Consider the following 11,322-nt stretch of genomic DNA (forward strand, 5'->3'; position numbering starts at 1 on the left):
AAAAAATCGAAAAAAACAAGGAGGAGCGGCCGCAAACATAGAAAGTCATGTGTACCAACACAATCATTTCACGAGGGGGAAAAGGAAATGAATATTGATAATAATAATTTTTCTGTTATAAATATGTCGGCATGCATTTTAAACAGCAGTGAAATTAGTGTTTTGAAAAGGGGTTTAAACTTTGTTCCCAACAAGAGGTTTGATCTTTTTAAAACAATACTAGATGTTAATAAGTTTATCCGAAAATTAACAGTAAAAAAACACTTCTTTCACGATGAAAATGAGGTTAATGTTCCTAATGTTTCAAATGCATCAGCTGACATTTTTTTCTCTCCTATGTCATTTAAAGAACAAATGGCTTTACAAGATTTGCATGATTTGTCAAGTGATAGTGGTGCCGGACCCAATCCACATTGTGTGGTTTCCCACTTTAATGTTCCTAATCCCAGTTTTTATCCCATACCTTCGAGGTGTGATCAGATGACTGATTTCCAGAACATAGTAGAAAAGGAATTAACTGCTCTTTCTCATTTACAAGAACCAATGGTTCAAAATTTGTCTAAGACTGAGAAGGATGCGATTATTTCCTTGCAAAAAAACTCTAACATCATAATAAAAAATTCTGACAAGGGGGGGGCAGTCGTAGTTTTGGATACTGGACTTTATGAAAGGGAGGTATTGACTATGTTACAGGATTGTGATACCTACAGGAGAGTCGATCATGACCCCTCTGCAGATATAAAAAAATCCTTGGAAAAAATTCTAGAAGAAGGCTTACATTTGGGTTTAATTGATGAAAAATTGAGAGATTATCTTAATCCATCTTATTGTTTAATACCATTATTACATGCCTTACCCAAGTCACATAAAAACCAATTTCCCCCAAAAATGAGACCGATTGTCTCAGGTATAGATTCTTATACTGAACATCTAGCAGAGTGGTTGGATAACCACCTTCAATTTCTTCCTAAAATGTCTCCTGGCTATGTCCTGGATAGCAAACATGTGTTGAATATTATTTCTCAGATGAAATGGCAAGATAATTTTAGTTGGTTAACTTGTGATGTGCAATCACTGTATACATCCATTCCACATTCTCTTGCCATTTTAGCGTTGAAAGATTTGCTCAAAAAATATTCTGACTACTCACTTGAATTACAGGACTATTTGATTGACGTAACTGAGTTTTTACTCAAAAACAACTATTTTACCTTTTTAAATAAAGGATATATTCAGTTACAGGGATGTTCAATGGGCGCACGGTTTTCCCCCTCTCTAGCAGGCATATTTATGTTTTGGTGGGAAGAACAATATATTTTTAATCAGTGCAATCCTTTTTTCTCGGATATAGTATTATATCTGAGATTTATAGATGATGTACTTATTGTATGGCAAAATCCAAACAAAAAAATTGAGGATTTCATATCATATATTAATAATAATGCCCATAATCTCTTTTTCACTTTTTTTCATGATGTATCAAAAATTAATTTTTTGGATATACAATTCCATGGGAAGAGTGACAATGGAGAAATTAATTGCAGTCTTTATAGAAAACCCATATCAGGCAACTCATTATTACATGCGGGAAGTTGCCATCCAAAGCATGTTATAAATAACATCCCTACAGGTGAATATGTCCGTGCTAGGAGATGTTGCAACACCCAAAATGGTTTTGAGGCAGAATGCAGCACTATTGAAAAAAGGTTTTTGGCAAGAGGGTATAAAATGACAAATCTCCAGAAAGCCAAAACCAAGGCAATCAAAGTGAGTAGGTCACAATATTTGGACATGAATAAAACCAGAGATAATCCCCAGAAAGAATTGTCAGTTGTTTTTTCAACAGCATACAGTAAAAATTATTATGATGTAATTAAAATTATTAAAAAATATTTACCCATTTTATCTACAGATGACACATTACACAAAATCTTAAAAAATGGAGTTAAATTTGTTTCAAAAAGGAACATTACATTGGGATCCATGTTATCACCTAGTGATCATATGAATAGGTGCGGTTCCACTAAAAAAAACACTGGCAATTGGTTACCCAGCACAGGCTCTTTCAAATGTGGCCACAGATCGTGTGGACTATGCGGTTATATGTCAAATGTGAAAGAATTTTCTTCATTTACAGATAAAAAAACGTATAAAATAATGTCACTCATAAACTGCAGTTCAGACCATGTGGTTTATTTAATATCGTGTACTATTTGCCAGTTACAATATATAGGCAGCACTTGTCGTTCTCTCAGAAAGAGGATATCTGAACACATTTATGATGTTAATAATGCCACCACCAGAAAATTATCAGGAGCGTCTCAACATTTTCGCGACGCACATGCAGGTAATTTAACAGGCATGAAAGTTAATGCCATTGAAAAAATTCAACTACCTAGAAGGGGTGGAAATTTGAAAGATATCCTCTTTCAGAGAGAAATAAAATGGATGTTTTTAATGGGCACTAGATTTCCGAAAGGTTTAAATAAAAGAAATGAATTGATGTTTGCATATTAATCTGGCTAAAAAACTAAAAAAACTTTGTATATATATATAAGTGTTATAAGCATTATATGGAGTGATATAACTCAAGGGGTTAATGTTTTTGTAATTGTCTTGCTCTCTCCTTGCATTTGATCACATGTTTGGGTTCAGCCCTTTTTAAACAGTTCTGTGACTAGATGGTTTAGAGACTGAATAAGAACTGGATGTTCGAAACGCGTCCTCTCTGACATGGGCTTGACCACCATAGCATGGACTTTTTAATGATAAGAAAATAAAGGAAGTTTTATTTTAAAGAACAAAATGCCTGGAGTTTTGTGCTGGTGAAATCCTTCAACCAATTTCAAACCACAAGGAAGGGGTATACCGGGTGGTACAGGAGTATGAGCGGGTTTTTAGCAAGCACCCTCTAGATTTTGGGCAGATTAAAGGGGTTCAACACCACATCCCTACCGGTACACACTCCCCTATTAAAGAGAGATACAGGCCTATTCCCCCTGCGCACTACCAATGCGCCAAAGACATGTTGAGGAACATGAAGGAGGCAGGGGTTATTAGGGACAGCTGTAGTCCCTGGGCCGCTCCGTTGGTGCTGGTTAAGAAGAAGGATGGCACCATGCGGATGTGTGTGGATTACCGGAAGATTAACCAGATAACGCATAAGGATGCTTACCCTCTGCCCCGCATCAAAGAGTCCCTGGCCTCGCTGAGAACCGCTAACTACTTCTCCACCCTTGACCTCACCAGCGGGTACTGGCAGGTGGCCGTGGCACCGGAAGACCGAGAGAAGACTGCCTATGGGACCATTTTGCTGTACTTGGATGATGTGATTGTGTACTCACAGACGTATGAAGCCCACCTGGAGCACCTAGCCGAGGTGTTCGCGTCCCTTGCCAAGTATGGGATGAAGTTGAAGCCCTCAAAGTGTCATCTGCTGAAACCCAGAGTGCAGTACCTAGGACATGTGGTTGGTGCGGAAGGTGTCGCCCCCAACCCCGAGAAGATCACCGCCATCCAAGACTGGCCGAGACCGACCACAGTGAGGGAAGTGAGGCAGTTTCTGGGCCTGGTGGGATATTACCGTCGCTTCATTAAGGGGTACACAAAGATGGCTGCCCCCATGCAAGACCTCCTCGTAGGACAGACCAAGGGTGGTAGATCCCTAGTAGCCCCATTGGTGTGGGAAGAAAAGCATGAGGAATCCTTCCGCCAGCTGAGAACAGCCCTGACCGGAGAGGAAATCCTAGCGTACCCTGACTACAGCCGCCCATTCATCCTCTACACCGACGCCAGCAATGTGGGCTTGGGGGCTGTTCTATCCCAGGTCCAAGACAGAAGGGAAAAGGTAAAAGCTTATGCTAGCCGAAAACTCCGACCGACTGAGAGGAACCCTGAGAACTACATCTCCTTCAAGCTTGAGCTCTTGGCACTGGTGTGGGCTATCACCGAGCGGTTCCGCCATTACCTGGCAGCAGCCAAGTTCACCGCGTACACAGACAATAACCTGCTGACCCATCTAGATACGGCCAAGCTGGGCGCGTTGGAGCAGCGGTGGGTGACCAGGTTAGCCAACTACGATTTCACCATCAAGTACCGGGCCGGCCGTACCAACGTCAATGCCAATGCACTCTCCCGGATGCCCCACCTGTCGGAAGAGGGGCCAGAGGATGATGACCTCGAAGAGATCGAGTTGCCTGCATTTCACCGGCCATTCACTGAGAAGGTGCACGTCTACCAACAACGGGTGAACCTGGATCCGCTGCCCCGACAGGACTGGCAGGAAGCTCAGGACCAGGCACCTGCTGTCCGCCTGGTCAAGACTCTAGTGGAACAGAGTTCTGCTGGGATAGACCCTGCTGCCCCTGCCAAAGCCCAACGTCTGTGGCAAGAACGGAACCGGCTATACCTACACCAGGGGAAGTTGTATCGCGAGCTGATTAATCCAAAGACTCACGAGAAGATCCGCCAGCTGGTGATTCCCCAGGCTAACGTACCCACCGTCCTGCAAGCATACCATCATGGTGCAGTGCACTTCGGGTGGAAGAAGCTAGAGATGTTGTTAAGAGAGCGGTTCTATTGGAGTGGAATGCGGGAATCTGTGGAGGCCTGGTGCCGAGAATGTGGCCCTTGCGCATTGAGAAGGAAGGACGAGGCCAGCCAGAAGGCACCCCTACACCCGATCATTACACACCAACCGCTGGAGCTGGTTGCCCTTGACCATGTAAAGCTCACCCCCAGCCGAAGTGGGTACACCTACGCTCTGACCATCGTAGACCACTACTCGAGGTTCCTGGTGGTTGTCCCAGTTAAGGACTTAACCGGCCGCACCGCTGCTAAGGCTTTCCAGGCTTATTTCTGTTGACCGCATTGGTACCCGGAGAGGGTGCTTACCGACCAGGGTCCGGCCTTTGAAGCAGAGGTATTCCAGGAATTCTGCCAGTTGTACGGCTGCAAGAAAATCCGGACCACGCCTTACCACGCCCAAACCAATGGCATTTGTGAAAAGATGAACCACTTGGTCCTGGGCCTCCTCAAGACGTTACCACTGGAAGAGCGGAACCTGTGGCTGGAGAAGCTACCTGACCTGGTCGATATGTACAACAACATCCCTTCCAGCTCTACGAAATGCACTCCAGCATACCTGATGAGAGCTCGTCCCGGCCGGCTACCAGTGGATCTGGAAATGGGCTTGGAAGCTTCAGAAGCACTCCTGTCGACAGCTGAATGGGACACTCGGCGGAGGACACAGTACCGACAGGTCCAGGAGTATGTTGAAAAGAACTTGTGCCGGAGTCGGGGACAACAGGAGCAGTGCTTCAACAAGAAGGCGCCTGCCGGTTCCTTCCAACCTGGGGATGTAGTGCTGAAGCGGGAGGGCCCACAAGCTGGATGATCAATGGGAAAAAACCCCGTATGTAGTCCAGCCCACAGGATGGGAGAATGGGAAGGCCTACCAGATCAGCCGTGACCAGGGGGGGACTTTGGCCACGGTTTCCCGAGACCACCTGAAGAAGTGCCCACCAGCATTGAGAGTAGCGGATGAGGCTCCAGTTCCCAGTCCAGTGGAGAAGGAAAAAGAGGTAATCCACACCATGATGGGTGATTTTCCAGCAGACTGGCCTACACAGAACGGTGCGGTGATCCTTCCAGTGATACTGTTCCCACAACCCGTGGATGAAGAAATGATGGAAACGGTTAACCGCGAGCCAGTGCCCAGGGATGTACCTGTACCCAGCTCCCCTATGCCTCCGCCTGCCCCACATGATAGCAGGGAGGAGGAACTGACTGTTCCCTCTGCCCCACTGCCTGTCACCACTGACACCGGACCCCGAAGGTCCACTCGCCCCAACCTAGGTAGACCCCCACTTAGGTACAGGGAAACTACTCTTTAAAAGGGGGGGGCTTTATGTGTTGAGTGTACCAGTTTGAAAGTTTTAAATGATAAGTAAAGATGATCAACCAAAGAAGTTTACCTGATTGAACCGTGATTAAACCGGCCGTTGCCGGCAACTGTTGTCCCCGTAGGGACTGTGCAACCATTGCGTAAGGAACTGCTTACGGACAAGCCCGAGAACTTGCAGGGCAACCACAAACTTAGTGCAATGTAAATAAAAATGTTTGTTGGCTTGACACCGTTACCGCCTCCGGAGAGGCTGATTTGGGAGGATGGGCCTGGAGGAAAGGGATGGCCTAGGCCCGCCACTACCGTAACCAGTGGCGATCCTCCGGGGGTTCAGGGGTCCCCTTGGACGTGGGCCCCCTGAAAGAGACAGAACCCGCTCGGGCAACTTGGTGCTGGACTGGGGTCAAGGGGTGCTGCCCGCTTCTTAGGGGCAGCATCAGGGCCAGGTTGTTTGGGTGGGAGAAGAGCGGAAGCTGTACCGTTGTAAAATGTTTATGATGCTTTTACATGTTTTACCGTTTTATTCTTTTTCAGTTGTGAAAATAAAACCGGTGATGGACGGGCAGCCCGCGGACGGTCTGCATTTTACTATAGGGGAATGTGGCGCCCTGGACAAGCCAGGTCGTCACAGGTACTACACCAACACACTCTACACTCCGGCTAGGCACACCGAAGCTAAACACAAATCCTAGTTGCCTTCCTCCAGGGGCTGATGTCCACACCAGGGGGTGGGCCAGGCGGTTGATCCCACCCACCGAGGAGTTCACAGTCCTGGAGGCGGGAAAAGGAGTCAGATTAGAGATCAGTTTTGGAGTTAGAGAAGTGAAGAGGAGAGGAGACTGACCGTGTCCGGGTGTGTGGCCCGGGCACTCAGCAAGGTTGGCAGACGGTGGTGACCTTCTGCAGGAGAGGCTGATTGGAGTGAACCGTACGGACCGGGGATGGGCGGTGGCCCGCCGGTACCAGATCGGGGAGTGAAGAGAAGCCAGCACCATCCGGCAGGGCCTACGGACCCCGACCAGTCTAGGAGTCGCCGTAAAACCGGTCAAATCCGTTAGCGACAGGAACCTCCAGGGTTTCCCAGCAGTCAAGACCCGATTGAAGGCAACAGCTCACACCGTAGAGGGAAGCACAGTCACCGCCAAGGCTACAGTTCCCAGGGCCAGAGCCTGCGGGCAAAAGGGGCTCCCTCAGCATCCATCCAAGCTGGGGAGCGGGTTACCGGTGGGAAGCCCGCTAGATTTTGGGGGAATAAAAGGGGTCCAACACCACATCCCCACAGGTGCACACCCACCCATCAAAGAGAGCTATAAGCCAATACCACCTTCACATTGCCAGTGTACCAAGGACATGTTGAGCAACATGAAGGCGGCTGGGGTTATCCGTGACAGTTGTAGCCTTTGGGCAGCTCTGTTGATCCTGTTAAAAAAGAAGGACGGCACCACTCCCCGTATTGAGGAATCGCTAGCTGCATTGAGAACTGCAAATTATTTTTCTACCCTTGATCTCACTAGTCACTATTGGCAAGTGTCCGTTGCTGAGGCAGACCGGGAGAAGACCGCCTTCGCCACCCCTATGGGTCTCTGCGAGTTCAAAAGCATGCCCTTCGAGCTGTGCAATGCGCCAGGAACCTTCCAGAGGCTGATGGAATGCTGCTTGGGACAAGATTTTAGGGTGTATAAAAAGGGAGATTAGATCCCGTGATCCCAACGTATTGTTACACCTCTATAAATCACTTGTAAGGCTACATCTGGAATATGGGAACCAGTTTTGGGCGGGCAACTAGACTACTACAAGGAATGGAAGGCCTCCCATATGATGACAAGTTGAAAAAGTTATTAAGTGATTATTGGCTGCAATGGGGCTTTCAGGCTGGTGCCAGCCTCTCTTCTTAGCACACAGGAACCACAATCCCTACACCATGCTTCAATGGATTCTCTCATCCCAGCCCAGTAAAACTACATATTTTACACAGTCATAAGCAGCCCATGGGCATTCACCTGCATTCAAACCAATAACAGCTCATAGACCAGACAATCCATCTACCACTGGACCAAAGACAGGAAGTTAAATCCACTGCCTGCGGTAACCAACTTAATCCTATAGGCTACTCACACAACAAACCCAACAGAAAGGAAAAAAACATGGCTTCGATTATCCATCCAATGAAAACGCATAACCATTGTGAGCCATTGGACAATGCAATTGGACACATGGTGACATGGTGCACGGCCCAATGAATCAAGTCTTTACTTCATATTCACGGTTTAAGCCCTTGGGTTCTAATGTGCCCAGAGTACATATCCAGAAAGATTCTCTTTCTTTGAGCTAAACACAAGTCAACAATACATTGTAAGCAGATTCTATTACCAGTCCCACACCATTTTGTGACGCATAATCACACAGTGATCCAATTAAGATTCCAAGTCATCGAACATGTCCAAGCCATACGCAGAGGAGGCAATAGAATTAGGAAGCTCAAAGAAAGGGAATCTTTCTGGATATATACTCTGAGCACATTGGAACCCAAAGGCTTAAACCATGAATATGAAGTACAGACTTGATTCATTGGGCCATGCATGGACATAATGGACATAATTCTTATAGGCAGGACAGGTAATAAGGAGCACAAGGGATATGCTAAAATGTGTTGTGTGACAAGACAGACACAGGAAAGGAGATGATAACAGGTGTAGGGACCAACAAGGTGAGACAAGGGGTATCAGGATAGGGTCAAGTAGTTATGAATGTAGTAATGGGGCAGGCATAGAGAATTGTATGCGAATGTGAATTACAATAAGTCACTAAGGAAAGGAATATGTGAGTGTGTGCCTAATGTAAACTAATATTGTACTGGCAAAATTATAGATGGAAAGGGAGAAGGGGAGAGGGGAGAGAGGAGGCTGTAATTGACTACAAGGGTATGAGTTATGAGTGATCATAGGGATAGTGCTACATAAGTGGAAATACCTATGGAGGACCGGATGTGTAAGCGCATACCTTATACAAACCTATAGAGTGCTGATGGGTGAGAGTGTGATGTTAGATATAAGACATCCTATAGTGAATAGTGAGCCGTAATCAAGTGCAACAGGGATATTTCACGTGACTATGGGAACCTGGAAGGTAAAGAAAGGGGAGAAAAAACTGTTAGACAAGGTAATCAGACAAACATGACAAATAAAAAACAAGGAAGAATGGAACTCCATACATAGTGGAACCATATATAGTGTGAACACGAAAAAGAACCGGGCGTTAGAAAAAATGTGCACGGCCCAATGAATCAAGTCGGTTCTTCATATTCATGGTTTAAGCCCTTGGGTTCCAACGTGCCCAGAGTATATATCCAGAAAGATTCCCTTTCTTTGAGCTTCCTAATTCTATCGCCTCCTCTGCGTATGGCTGGGACATGTTCGATGACTTGGAATCTTAATTGGGCCACTGTGCGATTATGCGTCACAAAATGGTGTGGGACTGGTAATAGAATCTGCTTACAACGTATTGTTGACTTGTGCTTAGCACAAAGAAAGGGAATCTTTCTGGATATGTACTCTGGACACATTAGAACCCAAGGGCTTAAACCGTGAATATGAAGTACAGACTTGATTCATTGGGCCGTGCACCATGTCACCATGTGTGCAATTGCATTGTCCAATGGCTCACAATGGTTATGCGTTTTCATTGGATGGATAATCGAAGCCATGTTTTTTTCCTTTCTCTTGGGTTTGTTGTGTGAGTAGACTATAGGATTAAGTTAGTTACCGCAGGCAGTGGATTTAGCTTCCTGTCTTTGGTCCAGTGGTAGATTGATTGTTTGGTCTATGAGCTGTTATGGGTTTTAATCCAGGTGAATGCCCATGGGCTGCTTATAACTGTGTGAAATATGTAGTTTTACTGGGCTGGGATGAGAGAATCCATCGAAGCATGGTGTAGGGATTGTGGTTCCTGTGTGCTAAGAAGAAAGGCTGGCACCAGCCAGAAAGCCCCATTACAGCCAATAATCAACCGCTAGCCGCTGGAACTCGTTGCTCTAGATCATGTCAAACTCACACCAAGCAGGAATAGATACATTAGCCCACCATCCCACCCAAAGAGCAACTTCTGCTGCGCAGCTGGCTTTCTAGGCAGCAGCGCTATTGTGATGTCAGCGGGGGACATTGTGACAAGCCAGTGTTCCGTCACTTCATGTTGTGCACTGTTCAAACGGAAAATACATCAACAGGCAGACTACAGAAAAGCTTACTAACAAAGGTTAGAGAGGGGCTTTCTCAGAGGGCTTTTTACAGTTTGTCTATTCCCAATTAGCCGTTTAAGTATGCTTAATGAAAGTACTAATTCTTTCATAGGCCGCCCATTCTTAGTATTTGACGTTCCTTATATTGCGGTATCAGGCTTCGCAGCAGGTTGCAAAACATTCATCACCCATGACTGTCCCCAATTGGGCTCAGAAGCTAAATGTCTATCATGACCTCTCTTTTTGAAAGTCCAAGAGCAAGCAAACTCTTCCTCCAGGAGAGGGAGCCAACAGATCACTAAAGACATCATCATTGCTCAAAGAAAACACCGAAAAACAATGGAAGCTTTAATTGGAGTGGAATCTGATAGACAGCACCTGATGCCAAGTCTGCATCTTCTAACACCTGCAGTCACTGCAGCAGCTGAATCCAATGTGTCCAAAAGGGATCTATTCTATTCAATTGCAAATGATCTAGATAAGACTGAGAATAAGATACTGCACGGGACATAGCAGAGTTGGTCAAGTTGAGTGGAGATGAGTTTGCTATTTGGCACAGCTTTTGCATCAATAAAGCAAGTAAAAGGTGTGAAAGATAAAAAAAAGGGTGAAAGTGTGAAAAGTGAATTGGCCAAATTGAGGTGCATATAAAGTTTTTGCTTTCTTTCAATTCACTAATGGGGCTCATTTGAATCAGGTGAATTGAGTTCTGCTTTTGGAAACTGGGTTAAGAAGGGGTGCACCGGTCCTGGAGGTACTGCAATACCAGGTCAATGCGTGGAGTGGACAGAGCAAGATTTTTTCCATCTCCTTGTTCTAAAAATCCATTTAATATATGGTCCCCAGAGAGGGGACGTATCAGATATTAAACTGATAAGAACAGATTTAATTTTTTTTTTTTCTGTTTATCAGTAGGACTTCAAAATAACAAAGGTGATCGCCTCCCGTTGCCTGGGAACCGTCCAGGCACAAGAGGGCTATGTGTCACCAGAAGGCGCACACACTTCCTCAAGGCCGGCAGACGTGCAATCCCAGGCACCTTCCAGTACCGACCAAGGTAGCGTCCTCCGAAACTACACTTGATCTTAGCCAAAAGGCCGAGAAGCTATAACCCGAATTGGTTACGGCCTTGAGTGGCACCCTGGCCTATACCGGACACATCTTAGGGAGAGGGAGACAAACC

The 11,322-nt window shown here is 45.9% G+C and overlaps 1 pseudogene; it reads right to left on the reverse strand.

Moving 5' to 3' along the window:
* Positions 1-10,871: 10,871 nt before the first annotated feature.
* Positions 10,872-11,077, reverse strand: LOC142264472 (U2 spliceosomal RNA; annotated as a pseudogene).
* Positions 11,078-11,322: the final 245 nt, after the last annotated feature.

The sequence above is a fragment of the Anomaloglossus baeobatrachus genome, unplaced genomic scaffold (assembly GCF_048569485.1).
Source record: "Anomaloglossus baeobatrachus isolate aAnoBae1 unplaced genomic scaffold, aAnoBae1.hap1 Scaffold_2657, whole genome shotgun sequence".
In the NCBI taxonomy this organism is placed as follows: Eukaryota; Metazoa; Chordata; class Amphibia; order Anura; family Aromobatidae; genus Anomaloglossus; species Anomaloglossus baeobatrachus.